This window comes from Vicia villosa, linkage group LG3, assembly GCF_029867415.1.
Source record: "Vicia villosa cultivar HV-30 ecotype Madison, WI linkage group LG3, Vvil1.0, whole genome shotgun sequence".
In the NCBI taxonomy this organism is placed as follows: domain Eukaryota; kingdom Viridiplantae; phylum Streptophyta; class Magnoliopsida; order Fabales; family Fabaceae; genus Vicia; species Vicia villosa.
Window position 1 is genome coordinate 175269744 of NC_081182.1, and position 14033 is coordinate 175283776.

The window sequence follows — 14033 nt, forward strand, 5'->3', positions numbered from 1 at the left end:
GAAAGATGGCTTCCGGACCTAAAGGGGCTCACAATAGAGCTCCAGTTTTCAATGGTGAAAACTATGGCTATTGGAAGGATTGTATGTGTGTCCACATCAATGCAATTGATAGGAACATCTGGACAGCTATTGTCAATGGTCCCTTTCAGATCACCATGACAAATGCAGCTGGTGCAGTTGTTCCAAAACCAGAAAATACTTGGGATGCTGAAGATGAAAAGAGATATGCATACGATTGGAAAGCGAGAAACATTCTAATCTCAGCTCTAGGAGTTGATGAATACTATCGCGTTTCCCATTGTAGATCTGCTAAAGCTATGTGGGACACATTGCAAGTTGCCCACGAGGGAACGGATGATGTCAAACTAGCTAGGATCAATACGTTAACTCAAGAGTTCGAACTGTTCCACATGGAAGATGGTGAATCCATCGAAAACATGCAGAAGAGATTCGTTCACCTGAAAAATCGGTTAAATTCTCTTGATAGACCTGTTTCCAATGCAGTTGCTACTAACAAAATCTTAAGATGTTTGAACAGGGAATGGCAACCCAAGGTTACAGTAATAAGCAATAAAGGAAGCAAATGATCTAAACACCTTAGACATTACCACTCTCTTTGGTAAACTAGAGGAACATGAACAACACCTTAAATGCCTTGACATGCATGAGAAAAGGGCAAAGAAAGAAAAGAACATGGAGAAAGAGGTAGAGAAGAAGTCAATAGCTCTAAAGGCTTCAAGCTCCAAGACCTCAAGACAAGAGCTAGAGGATAGTGATACAAGTGATGACGAAGACTCCGATGATGAGGAAATGGGACTGTTTGTGCGAAGATACAACAAATATCTAAAGAAAAATGGAGCAAAACATTCTGACAAAGGCTTGATCAACTATAGAAAGCAATCAAACAAGTTCAAACAAGATGACAACAACAAAGGAAAAATCAAAGGCCCTTGCTTTAATTGTGGGAAAGCCGGTCACTACAAACCGGATTGTCCATACCTTAAGAAGGAAAAAGAGAAGAACCAAAGCAAAGGTCATAACAAATCTAAGAGAGCTTACATAGCATGGGAAAGTGACTCATCTAGTGAAAGCTCATCAAGCGATGAAGAAGAATCAGCAAACCTATGTTTTATGGCTCATCAACACAAGAAAAAGAAAGCTGTAAGTCATCTTAAACCTGAACTCGTAGATAAGGTATCTCATTCTCAACTAAAACTTGCTTTTGAAGAATTACATAGAGATGCAATTAAAGCTTTCAAACTTTTGGCCTCAAATAAGAAAATCTTTTCATATCTTGAATCAAAAGTTGAGAAAACCGAAAAGGATATGGAAGCTTTAAAACAATCTATGCTAGACATTCAAAAGGATAAAGTTGAAATAGATCCTACATCATGGTTTGGTTGTGAGACATGTCACATTTGGCAAAAAGAAGTAAGAGATCTAAAAGCCAAGTTAGACAAGGCTCTACAACCAAAAGTGACTTTTGCGGTTGATCCAAATAAGTTCAAAAGATCGTATACTCCTTTATATAGTAAATACACTTTTGTACCAAAAGTATCAACTAGCAAAACAGCATATTCTCATCATATTACCTGTCATTATTGTTGCAAAAAGGGTCATACCATTGAAAAATGCAAATTTAGGAGGATTTTAGTTCCTAAAGGAGTATTTCAATGGTTGCCTAAGTGCAACAATTTATGTACTCACCACCTAGGACCCAATGAAGATTGGGGACCTTCCACTCTAAATTAATTTTGCAGGAAAAGTGTCTTGACATCGCCGAAAGGTGATGATCCCTTGATAGCTGATGCTCAAGACACATAAAGGAAGACATATCACTCTTGGTATGTCATCTATGAAGACAGCAATCGAAGAACTATACTTGGCAAAGGAAATGTAGGTGACCTGGCCACCACTAATGTATAAGATACATCACAAATACAAGTTAACCCGAAAAACACAAAGGACGCATTACTTGATGAGCAATTGGCAAATTGCATTGCAAGGAAATTTAAACCTATTCTAAGCAGAATAATGTTTGGGACCCTGTCCCACATCGGGGAGAACATCAAGTAATCGATACTAGATGAGTTTTTCGCAAAATCAAGCAACCAAGACATGAAACATTCTATCAAGACAAATTCATCATCAAATCTAGGATTGTGGCACACTGACAAGAAGATCCCACATAATGATGACAAAACACCTACACATTGAGAAAGCGGTAACATGTTTATTGTTCACTTCCAAAAATTTTATTGATACTATAATATGCTATCAATTAACATGCTTATAGTGACTTCATGTATGTTTATCCATATATCTCAATTACATATATGTGTCTATCATCTCCATTCATAACATATCATGTTTTGGGCATACAAGCAAGTAACTAAGCATAAATGCATCATATAGTAACATCCCTAAGGCATTTCAAACATTTGAAGCAACTTAGGTCGACCTACCTTGCATCTGAGTCGACCTACAGAAGAAAACTTTTAGCAGAAACCAAAAATGCTCAGTTACGTCGACCTACCCATATTTTAGGTCGACCTAAATTGATCCTTTTTCTCACTGCTTCTGTCAGGTCGACCCAGCCTTCATTTAGGTCGACCCACTGCTGTAAAAATTCCCAAAATTGGGTCTGTTGGTCGACCCGACCCATCCCCATACATAACCAATCTTTCCTCTTTCCATTCCCACTCATTCTCACATCATTGTGTACGGCCAACCCTAATTCCTCAAGCTCAAAGGTTGTCAAAAATCATCCTTCTCACACAAATCATTAGCAAGAATGCCTCCAAAATCAAGAAAGGGAAAGGAAATCGCATCTGGATCATCCTCTCAACCGGTAAGTGTTGTAGCCCTTGTTCATCCTGATTGCAAAGAAAATTTTGAAAAATGGCAAATGAAGAGGAAGGTAGTCAAGCAATATATCTTTAATCAACATGTTGCTAAGCACATGCACATTCCTGATGTTGTCAGTCTTGTTCAGCATCAAAATGTTCACCCCCTTTTGGAATGTGCCACACCGTACTGTGAGAACACTGTTAAGGCTTTCTATGCAGGGTTCACAAGAGAGGAATGTTGTAATTTTAGGTTTAAGATGGGGTCGAGATCCCATATTGTTGACAAACGAGCCTGGATAAGTATCTTTGGTCTTACTCTCTTGGGAGATGAAGTTCGTATAGAAGACGGTGACTTTCCGGCCAACTATGATCATGTCGCCTACATGAAATCTATTCTCAAAGACCCTGCCGTCTTTGACAAGTAAAATGAATCCATCACAGCCGGTCACCTAAAAAGAGATCCTAGGCTCCTCAACTGGATTATCTCAAGAGTCATTCGACCACGAGCAGGCGGATTCTCAAGAATTGAACGAAATGAGGTTGTGTTAATGTACCTGATTCAAAACAGGACACGTGTGCACTGGCCACACTTTCTAACTGCCAAGTTTGAAGAGGTCAAGCAGAAGACTACTGCTCTATGCTATGGCTCAATCACTCAAACAATCGTGAACCATTTCGGCATGAAACTCGATGGATTGTCCTACATTCACATGAAACAGAATCAAGACTTCTCCCAAACAACCTTAACCCTCATGGGATACCATTGGGATCCAAATAAGAAAACCTACTATCTCATTCAAAAGGGAACCGGAAAAATCATCTACAACTATGATGATCCTACGGAATTTGGTCACATTGCGGGGAATGAAGAAGAAGGAAATGATCAAGAAATAGCAAATGATGAGGATCACACCATGGAAGATGTAGCTCATGACACGGACTCAAATTGGCAATATGTACCTCCTCAAGAGGAAGAAATTCCTTGGGGATACACGGCTCCACCTCCGCCGGATCAGTCCAACATCATCTCCATGCTTGAAAATATGCAACTCCAACAACAACATTTCGAAACACAACAGCTTCAGTTCCAAACCATGCAATAACTTCAACAAGATCGATATGACGAACAACAACGTCAATATCAATCGCTATACAACTTGGTTCAAGACCACAAGAGCGATTTTGAGACATTTGCATCCAACTCGACTCTAAGACAGAATCAGTTTGAAGAAACTGCTCTGAATCGTCATGCCAACATGAGCCAAAGCTTCAACACTCTCAACCTATCTGTGCTGGATCTGTTGGAACAAGTTGAAGAAGATCGCCCTCATACATTTCAGAGAGGACGAGGAAGAAGGGGCAGGCGTTAGGATGCATTCTCCATCATATCATCATATCATTGCATTTCATTTCATTATCATTATGTTAAATTCCTATATGTTGTCGTACTTGTTTTTTTTCTTGGATTATTATGTATGTTGAAGTGTAGCCTTAAACATGTTTGGTTCTCATGGTTTCACTATCTACATTTTATCTATTACTATGAATGCTGGTATTTTTATCTATGTTTCTCTCGTTACTCTCCTCTTCTGTTTTTCTTGTATCTCTTTTGATGTTGTCAAAGGGGGAGATAGATGCTGAGTGTACGGGGGAGCTCAGCTGAGTGAATAGATGCTGAGTGTACGGGGGAGCTTTTACCACTTATTGCCAAAGATTCTACTACCGGTTTGCCATCATAAAAAAGGGGGAGTATGTGAATACAAGATCACACTCACAAAGATGTTTTTGATTCATGGCAAACTCAACAAGCATACAAGCAACAAGGCACAAGCAGAAGAACTCAAAGAAAAGCAAGCATTGATCACTTATGACAGAGCAGGTCGACCTACTATGCATACAGGTCGACTCAACACAAGCAAAATAAGAGGAACTCAGAAAAACAGCAGTCAGGTCGACCTACTCCCAACACAGGTCGACCTAAAATGAAGAAATTTACATATCATTCTGCTAGGTCGACCTACACAACAACTAGGTCGACCTAATCTGAGGAAAGGTCCCCAAAACGCATCTGAAGGGGATTCTGGTCGACCTACTTCTTTAACAGGTCGACCTAACTAGGAACAAATGACATCCAAAGGATATGCAGCTCTGTTAGGTCGACCTAAGCACCACAAGAGGTCGACCTATCTGATCAAAAATGCCAAAATTTCTGGTTTTCTCTGCTCCAACTGATAAGCTCTCATATATATTGTCCAAGGTTCATTATTGCTAGAGAACACACCAACGACTGAAAGATACACAAAGTCTTCTCATCTTCGTTCTTCATCATCTCCAACACAATTACACATAATCATTCTTGCGTTGAGGGTTAGTGATCGAGTTCGATAACGTCCATGGAACGGAATTGAAGATTCCTAGTGGGTGAAGATTTGTGGGGTTTTTGGTGAATAAAATCCGAGGGTTTTGTCCTCCAAGATAGGTGTTTCTTGGGGGTTTTTATCAAGAGGTTTCATTGAGGATCCATCTGAGTATGAAGATTGAAGAACAAGGGTTCCAGGCAATTCAAGACACTGCAGAAAAGGGATCAAGTGAAGCTCTTGGATCACCTTGATCTGGTTCAAGATTAAGGGGGAAGAAGATTCAAAGGATCGACAAATTCGGTTTATTGTTTATCGCTTTGTTTTCTTCTTTGTATAAACTGCTTTCAACATTAATGGAAGATTTCCCAATTTCAATTTGGAATTGGGGGCAGACGTAGTCGTAGCGAGGACGATCGACGAACTGCCTGAACAAATATCGTGTTCTTGTCGCTTTTATCTTTTCATTTACGTTCTGTTCATATTTGGTCATAATTGCAAAATTGATTAACGATTCAAGTGTTAAAATTGTGAATTAAGGTTCTACATAAACATCACAATTCACCACATCTTGAATCATCATCAATTTGAACATTATCACCAAGTGTTTGTCTTTTTGCTTATTCCATTATTACTGCATTGCAAACCAAAGTTTGTCAATTTAGAAGTTAATTGATTTTCAGCTGTGAAACGTATTGATTCGATAACATATCACTTCATCGTTAATCTCAATTATCTTGTGGTTTTGTCACATATACGACCCTTGCAATAACGGTCCGGAATAGACGCAAGTCGATTCAGAACCGCTTTCGCTTTAGTTCGAAATAATTCCGAAAAACTCTGTGAGATCTATTCACCCCCCTCTAGATCCTCAGGCCAGCGTCTAACATCAGCCCCCATCGCTAAATTGCCAATAAATAGAGGCATCAACAAGGAATAAGACTTCATCGGAGTTTACCAATCTAGGCCGTCGCAAAAACATGCAAATGTATGTGAATCGATGAATGGAACATCACATACTCAACAACAACAAATTTCATCGCAAGGCATACGACATGAGTATCAATTTCTGTTAATCCAACTTCTATTACTGTATCAATTTCATGTGACATGCTTCTGCTAATTACCTTGTTGTTACTAAATTTAATTCAGAGACAAAAGGGAGTTATACTAATTAGATGTTATCGTATCACTAAGAAACCCTAAGGAGAAAATGGTGGTCCCCACCCCCTTAAAGTGAAGCGCCCGCCCCCACCCTTGTAGTCATAAGGGGCGCCCATCCTAGACTTATAGGGTGCCCGCCCCTTAACCTCAATGGCCCCCGCCACAGTTTCCTTCTTCCTCTAACCATTACTTTTCTCTTATACTAATTCACAGAATATTCCTAGAATTCGATCGATACATAATTTTATCAACGAACCAGTAACACAACAATCAGCAATTACATGGATATCAATAACATTAACAACACCTACTATTATAAAGACATTAAATCATGCTAAATCAGCCCAATCATTCATTGATAGAAACAATTTCTTATCAATTTCAAAAGCACACAGCAGACAATACCAAACACAGACAACAAATAACACCAAACACAATAGTAATTTTTTTAACAACTCCAAAACCGCACATATCATCGATCATATTCCTGATTATAGAGTTAGAACCCCGCCCCTTACCTTGGATTTAAGGTCACTCTAAAATTCTCTGATTGAATTTCCCAACCTTACCTCTATGTGTTGTAGCTGCTACGTGTCCTCTCCAAACCCTTGCTTTTGTTTTTGTTCTGCTAACCTAGTTTTTACTGATATTTCTAATGTTATATATTTCCTCTAATTCCAATTAACTAATATAATGGAAACTCTATTTTTCTGTTATTCCTAATGGGCTTAATTCACACCCCCACAATTCTACTTCTAACACAACAACTAGGCCCACTTACTAATTAGTCCCATTTAATCTACTGTTATTTCTATGACTAAATCGACTAATTTAATCAACTAACCACACAATAGCTTAAATCGACATATCCATATCTCAACAATTCACGACAACTAATCAGAAATAAATTAACTAAATAATTAATTAATTACGGGCGTTACAGCTCCCCCCCACTTAGAATATTTTCGTCCTAAAAAATTTACCTAATTCAAACAACTCGGGATAAGATTCCCGTATCTTGCTTTCCAACTCCCACGTCATGCTTTCTCCAGCAGCTCCCGACCAGACCACTTTCACAAAAGCAACCCCCCTGCCTCTTAGCGTCTTTATTTCATCATCCTCGATTCGTACAGGCATCGTCTCCACCATAAGATTATCCCGTACTTGCACATCATCCATATGAATCACATGAGATGGATCTGAAATATACTTCCGGAGTTGCGACACATGGAACACGTCAAGCAAATTCGAAAGAAGGCGGTAAAGCCACTCTATAAGCAACATTTCAAACTTTGTCCGAAATCTGATACGGACCAATAAAACGAGGAGTGAGTTTCTTAGACTTCAATGCTCGCCCAACACCAGTCACCGGTGTGACTCTCAAAAACAAATGATCACCTGCCTGAAATTCCAAATCTTTCCTTCGCTTGTCATGATAACTCTTTTGTCTACTTTGAGAAGTTTTCATCTTCTCTCGAATCAATTTTTCCTTCTTGGTAGTCTCTCAAACAATTTTCGATCCAAGTACTACACTTTCTCTAGATTCATGCCAACACAGAGGAGTCCTACATCTCCGACCATACAACGCTTCAAAAGGCGTCATTCCAATACTAGAATGGTAACTGTTATTATAAGTGAACTCGATCAATGGAAGATAAGTATCCCACGAACCTTCCTGCTCAAGAACACATGCTCTTAACAAATCCTCCAACGACTGAATAGTCTTCTCCGTCTGACCATTTGTCTGAGGATGATACGCAGAACTCAACCTCAACTTAGAACCCAATGCCTCTTGCAAACTCTTCCAAAATCAGAAGTAAACCTCGGATCTCTATCCGACACAATACACAAAGGAACACCATGCAAACTTTCCAATCAAATCATGAATACAATATATAATTTAAATCATTGAAATTCGTTGGTTTGATGATAGGAAAGATATGGTGCAAAAATAGAAATTTTGGACTTAATTCAAATCAAATCTCAATCTTTCCAAAGGCATAATTTCTTTCCAAGTTTAATTGACCTAATGTGTTCTCTATATATACTACAATATATTCATCACAAGGGTTCACGAAGGGAGCCTCCAAGAAAACCCCAAGAAACGTGAAAATTTTTCAATAAAATTGAGGGTTTCGTATTGGTTCATACATCCATTATCAAAGCCAAATTTTCTTCCCATTAGTCCCCAGAGGCATCATAAGGTAAGCTTGAACCATGAATCATGGTTGAAAGTACGTAAAATTTATGTTCATGACTAACATACTCATTGTTGCACCCCAAAATTTGCCCTCTTTATTTGAGCTATAAGTTATTAACGACGTTTATTTCGTCACTCTAAAATTGAAGAAATATAATAAAGAGTTTTCATGGGTTTAAGAAGAAAGGCGTGAAAAATGGTTTAAACAGTGGAAGTACGAGAAAACTCGCAAGTCATATTTGGAAGGTGATATGAGCTAAGTTTCCGCGTTGTCTTGACCGTTTCGACAATATCTACAACTTTCGTGTTCGGCTCGGAAGCCAATTCTTTGAGGAAGGTCGCCAGATTTGCAATTTACTTGAGGTTTCGTGGTGAAAAATAGTGCTGAATGTAGGGTTTCGGACCTCGGAAAATTCGTATCTCCTAATCCGCTCGCCAGGTTCACTTAAAAATTTAACTGGAGCTCCGTACCATCACTACCAAGATTTCATATGTTTGGACCGAAGGCCAATTATGCACGGAAAATTCCCAGAATTTTAAGGATCGTCGCGTTGTTTCGGTAAAAAGTGTGTTTTCGAGTATGTCGCGCCTAGTTTGAAAATTCATAACTTCTTCGATTTTTATCGTATGAAGTCCATTCCGGCGGCATTCTCTCGGAAATTTTGTTAGCTTCATTTCTTCGTCACACACGCTTGTTCAGATTTTGAGCCGAAGGTAGGGTTTTATCGAGTTCTTTTAGCGGTATTCACAAAATTCTGCACAGTCGCACCAGATGAATCGACGTTTCTCGTCATTCAATTGCGTGTAATTTCTTCATCGCTGATCGGATTGAGGTGATTCTCGCGGCGATGAGTCAAGAATTTGGTCATCTTCACAGCGGCATTGGTTTTGTTCCGGGATTCAGAGCCGAACCGAGTTTCCTTAAAAACGAGCCAAAATAAGACGCACCGAGGGCAATTTGGACATTTCGCGTTGACAATATATAAACATTTTTCTCTTCACAAATCAAAGGAGGACTCTCATAATTTCAATTCACCAAAAAGATCAAAAACACTTTCTCTCAATTCTCTCCCAATTCTCTTGAATCAAAACCACAAATTGCATCAAACTTTCATCAAAAAACTCATCAATCTTCATCAAGATCAAGAACATGGATTGAAGAATTGAGATTCGAAGTTCGATTTTCTTCTCTCTCTCCTCAAATCTCGTGCGCCTCTACCTCTCTCTCACCTCGGATTCCGCTTTCGCGTTCGTGTCGCGTTCGTGTCGTGTTCGCGTTCGTATCGTGTTCGTGTTCGCGCTTCGGTTGAGATCTTCATCCGGTAAGCTATTGGATCTTGAATTAAGTGCTTAATTGTTGATCATTATGTGAATTAGGATCTAGATCTATATCTTGTTCTTGATTTATGGATGGTTGATGATGATTGATCGGTGAATTTGCTTTGTTATTGCTCGAATCGATAATGTTCATGTGAATTGTGGTTAGATTTGATGTTTATTGCATATAATTGATGTGAGTTGATGATAAATTGTGATATTCGTGTTCGGATCTATGATTCGATGTTGATTTCGTATGCATAATTATTGATGTGCATGTATGTTGCTTGTGACGCACTCAAAGTGTTTGTATAAATGCACGTAGTGCACTTTTGCTTGATATTTGCTTGACTCGACGCGTCGCACTTTCCATAATTAGGATCATTTGACTTGTAGACTCGTGCTTAATTCATGATTTGATGTGTGCTTGTGATGATTGCCAATGGAATGGTTTTGGATTGAGTGCGAACGGCTCCGAGGTCCTAAAAATGCTTAAAAATTGGTTTTGCTACGCCAGGAACCGGGTTGTCCCAGGCGGGAACCGGTTCCCACTCAATCCAAAATTGTTGATTCTCTGCATTTTAGTACCAGGAACCGGGTTGTCCCTAGGTGGGAACCGGTTCCTGCGTTGTTTTTGTCCTCTGATTTGTGTGCCAGGAACCGGGTTGTCCCTAGGTGGGAACCGATTCCCAGTAATATGAAATATGTTTGCTTCTGTGATTTAGTACCAGGAACCGGGTTGTCCCTAGGTGGGAACCGGTTCCCAGTTTTCTGTCTCTGGTTTTTAGTACCAGGAACCGGGTTGTCCTGTGCAGGAACCGGTTCCTGTGTGTAATTTTTGTGTTTTTTCTTTTCTAATTTCAATCTTGCATAACTTTTTACTCGTAACTCCGATTTGCACGTTCTTTATATCGTCGGAAAGCTTATGAGACGTACTATCTTACTAGATGCTTTATTTTCATTAATTTGTAGATCATCCATGTTTGATTTCTCTTTGATGTTTCATTATCCATTCCATGTTTACATTACTTGTCCGTTTCCTTTCGCTTTATAGTAATAACGCAATTCAGATTGTGATGTTTGTTATCTCTAACTTGTGTGCTAGTGTGCAAGGTTTTTGGATAGTCACCGACTGGCGCTTATTGCTTGAGTGTTCCGCTTTACTTGCGGAACACGATTTCCTTCGCTCGCATCGTGGTCTCATCCTAGAGACACGATCCTTTTACTTTATATCTGCTTGTTTGGTTTGCTTGTTCCTCTTGCAGGTGTATTGTGATTGTGCTCGACGCGCATGTCGACCTTTGTGTGCTTTCATGGCTAATCGGTGTGCTGACCATTTGCTTTTGCTTTGCTAGCTCGCTCGCGGGATTCTTAGTTTCTTCGCTTTGCTTCGCTTTAGTTTACGGATCATCATCCGTTTGGTATTGATCCCGTTTCATTTTATTTCTATTGCACTTTATCGCTTTCTCGCATCATCCTTTAACATGAGAAGTAGGACTTAGACATTCATCTGGCCAAGCCCTCGAAAGAGGCTCTGTTTTTGTTGGTGTGTTTACATTTGTGCTTTGCGGCAGGGAGTCACGGTGTAATAAGTCCTATATGGCACTCCGTTAAGTCCTCATGGAAGGCACGCGGAAAGGGTTAGCAATCAACCCCCGCCTAGTCTCATCGAGTCCGTTCGGTATGCGCACGCTACGCGTTGCTCGCTTCCGAACTAGCACAAGATCTTGTTATCGAGTATGTCTGGAAAAGGGTTCATGTAGCCGGACCCCCGCCTTTCCTATAGCTCACGTCGCTCGACGTTGATGCTCGGTGTACGCACGCACCGTTTTCCTTTACGATCCGTGACGGCTTGGTTGCGGAGAGGGGTCCGCCCTCTTGTCTATGGCCCGATCATTTTCGCGAGGTCTAATGCTTGGTTGACTTGAGTTGAGTTGCTCCCCTTGGCTATGGCGGGACCGCTTTTCTACCACTCGGCCAGTGTTGTTGGTTTTGTTTGCTTTACGAGCGGAGCTCGTTTGTGTGATATTATTGTTTGCATTCGCCTTTTTCCCCATAGGTTGCTAGTTTAGTTTAGACTTGTACCCTTTGTATGATAACATTATGTAGCAAGCTTTCCCCCTTAGCTTAGGTTTTCCTCATGCATTCTTTAAAACACAAACCACACTCTTTGATTTTCTTTTCTTAAGAGCTTGTTATTTCCGCTCCCTTCCCAGCATAAGTCTCCAAAGGTCGAGCAGCGGAGTGTGAATGTAACTCGTTCACCTAAAAAACATAAAACAAACAAAAATTAGTTAGCCGAGCTACGGTACCTCTGATTCCGCAAAACGGATACGTAGGCAGCGGGGTAGGGACCGTGCGAGTATAACTCTTTCTTTTCCCTACATTTTGCATGCATTTTAGTCCAGATTAGCATAGATTTGTTACACACCCATAGATTTAGATACAGGCGTGGATACCATGGAGTACGATGGGCGCGAGGGGTGCTAACACCTTCCCCTCGCATAACCGACTCCCTTACCCTTTTCTCTGGTCGTGAGACCGTTGTTTTGTTTTGTGATTTGCTGGCATTCCCTTCCTTTTTAGGATAAATATGTTAGTGGCGACTCTGTTAATTTTCGCGGTAGCGACAGCTGACGACTCTGCTGGGGACGTCTCAACCTGTTGCGGGTCCGGACTCGGCGAGTCGATCCTAGCGCTTGTGTGTTTATCTTTGGGTGCTTTACTGATTTGCATATTTACCTGTTTGCATTGCATTCTATGTGCGCTTTTACTTTTCTGCATCATATTCTGGACTGTCTGGATTTCTGTCTGTGGGTGGGTGTTTCAAGAGGTAAAAGGCCCAATACCCAGGCTATGAGTGATACCATAGGAACTAGGACTAGAGTGGCCGTGACGGACAGAAGGCGTATTGTAGCGCTAAAAATTACTCGAGATGTTTACACACTCGAAATAGAACAGAGTCGCCACCGAACTTTATTTATTCCAAGAAGGAAAGGGAAAATATCGATAAAACCCACAAATGAAAAGAGATGGATAAAATGGTCATCGCAACTAAATTAGGGTTCGGGAGTCGGTTAAGCAAGGGGAAGGTATTAGCACCCCTCACCTCCATCGTACTCGATGGGACCCATTCAGTTAGTTTCGTGTTTGAGTGTTAGTGTAATGTTTGCGTTCTTTAGCTTATTAATCGAGAAAAAGTAAAATAAAGGATTTTTTTAGGATTTTTATTATTATGAAGAAAAAGAAAAGATTTTTTATTATTATGCTCGCCAAGACGTTTGTATCTTGTGCCTACGTATTCCCTAGTGCAATGGGAAAGTCAGAGCAATCGTAGTTCGGACGAAGAACCACGATAATTTTGTTGATTGACTTTAGCGAGAGGTACTCGATCGCTTTCAAATGGAAATACTACGCGCACATGGATATGAGATCACTACAAGAATGGATGACTAAATCAAGAGTAAGACGAGATTTTGGCCATCACCGCATTCGAGTGGAAGATATTCGATCTTCACATGTGGAAGTATGTTCGCATTCGTTTATGAAAAGAGGTTTAAAATGGTAAGGAGATGTTTGTGGACGTTTAGCAAAGAATTAAGCATAGGTGTGCACCTAGCGCGTCTTTACCCAAGGTACTCAATAGGAGCGAGCCCCATTGTCACTTGTTGTCCTTGTTAATTAATTTGTTTTAATTCAAAAGATCAAGGTATTCAAGAGGTGTTCACTTCTTGTCACTTTTTCTCTTGATTTGATTAATGTATTTTGATTCAAAAGATCAAGGTATTCAAGAGGTGTTCACTTCTTGTCACTTGATCACTTTGATTTGATTAATGTATTTTGATTCAAAGGATCAAGGTATTCAAGAGGTGTTCACTTCTTGTCACTTGATCACTTTGATTTGATTAATGTGTTTTGATTCAAAGGATCAAGGTATTCAAGAGGTGTTCACTTCTTGTCACTTGATCACTTCAGTTTGATTAGTTTATTTTAATTCAAAAGATCAAGGTATTCAAGAGGTGTGCACTTCTTGTCACTCGATCTTTCGGTTTGATTAATGTGTTTTGATTCAAAGGATCAAGGTATTCAAGAGGTGTTCACCCCTTGTCACTTAATCTCTTGGTTTGATTAATGTGTTTTAATTCA